The sequence below is a fragment of the Streptopelia decaocto genome (genome assembly GCF_964273445.1).
Source record: "Streptopelia decaocto genome assembly, chromosome: 20".
In the NCBI taxonomy this organism is placed as follows: domain Eukaryota; kingdom Metazoa; phylum Chordata; class Aves; order Columbiformes; family Columbidae; genus Streptopelia; species Streptopelia decaocto.
This window is the reverse complement of record NC_138675.1, coordinates 6,207,887-6,209,840: the sequence shown is the minus strand read 5'-3', so window position 1 is coordinate 6,209,840 and position 1,954 is coordinate 6,207,887.

Below are 1,954 nucleotides of genomic sequence, written 5' to 3'. Positions count from 1 at the left end.
GTGACATGAAGAGCAGGTTGAGCCGGCAAAGAAAAGGGCACGGGAACGGCAGGAACCGAGAGCCCTTGTGTGCGGGGAGCACGTTGTCACCTCCCGCTGCCACCGCCCCCCGGCCCGCCCCGAATCCCGCTGCACAGCCCGGGGAGCGCAGCTGCAGCCCGGCTGCTCAGCCTGCGGGGGAGGAGGGAGCAGCAACGGGGGTTCTGGGGAGGGGAAACTGCCGCCTCTGCGCCTCTGAAAAGCTGTCCCAGGCTGGCGGAGCGAACCACAGGGGGCAGAGCCACCGTTTGACAAACTTCTGCCTCGTCGCTCTCAGATTCCGAAGGGGTTTCTGTGAAGCGAAACGCTCCAGGTTCCTTCGGGGAGCTGGAAGCGCCTCTGGATGCTCGTCCCGCGGTGCCAGCGGCCGCGCTCAGCAGCGCTCCCGCCGCGTTCCCAGCCCCGGTGCCCCGCAGGCTCCGCTCGCTCGGGCAGCGCGGCCCGAGGCTCCGCGGAGTTCGCTTTCGTCTCTACTTGCAGCTCAAACTCGGGTTTCTCCTTTACTCTTCAACTCCACCTCCTCTGCTTCTCGGTGCCGTTCAATCCAGAAAGATAATTTTTAAAACCAACCCACAAAAGAAACATTGTGAAGAAGACTTTTCAAAGAAATTGTATCATAAGGCAAACATGGATGTGTAGATACCTTACCTGGGGTAAAGTGTCTGATTTATCTTTTTGTATGCTTAATTTTGTACTATTATTGAATACTAATATTTCAAATGGCAAATAAGGGATGGTGGGCGAGGGAATAACAGCCTTGTGGGGTCCAGGAGGATAAATGTAGAGTTTATCTACAGATTGTGCACAGATATACATGATACATACACACACATGCAAGGTCATGGCGTAAACATGTAAGAATGACGGGGGGTTATTTTCTTTCTGATCTTTTCCTTCTACTCCAGATTTCAAGGGTCGTGCCTGCAGTCAATGCATCCCAAGGGGGAAAAGACCTACATTTAAACTCAAGTGGTCGGATGCTGCATGAAATCTATTTTTGGGGAGGGAGAGAAAACAAAATATTTTTAATGGAATTTACAGGACGACATACAGGACAGAATGAAATTTGACCGTTAAAACAATAATACAATGGCAATGCTCTGCAAGGATCATTCCTGCAAGAATCGTGTTTCCACAAAAGCTGCACTTTCAGCACTTACTCACTCTGATCCTATTGAAAAGTTCTTTGCTGCTCTGTGGTTCTGATACCGGAAAACAGAAAAAGGGGAAGAGAATCCCCTGCACTTTCCTCTATGTTCATTAAGCTGGTTCTCTCACTTCTCCTTCTCCCCCTGTGCTTCAGAAAAGAGATGTTCTATGATCCATGCCCACAAAATGCTAAAACAAATGTGTAACTTGTCTCAGATAAATAAATCACATTTGATGTATATGGGCCTTAATTATATACCCTGTATTGTACAGAAGGACAAACGCCAGGTCATTCAACCTTGCTTTTAGTTGATTCCACATACAAACACATATTTAAGCAGAATAGGCTGTTACATATATATGCACACAGAAATGTACACCCCCACTCAAGGTTCACAATTCCTACCAGCTGAAGGGAAGAGGGGGGATAAAATAATAACAATCAACAACATATTTAATTTCCTACAATTCTAGCAGAATACCCCAAACTCTTTACAGTCAATGACAGATTAAAACTGCTCAAGAGCTAGATTAAAAAAACAATTAAAATTGCTATTAAAACAACCAAACAAAACAGAATAAATAAGCTCATCAAATCTTTCTCATTTAATCCTCTTGAAAATAACTAAAGCTTTCCTTTAGCTACTAGCTGGGAGCTGTCAAATATTCTTAAAAAGATGGCCCGTGATACCAGATTTTTCTTAAGCCTGTTTGTCACTCTCCTAAATGACGGCCTCTCCTCTCACTGCGTTACCTGATGCTCTCA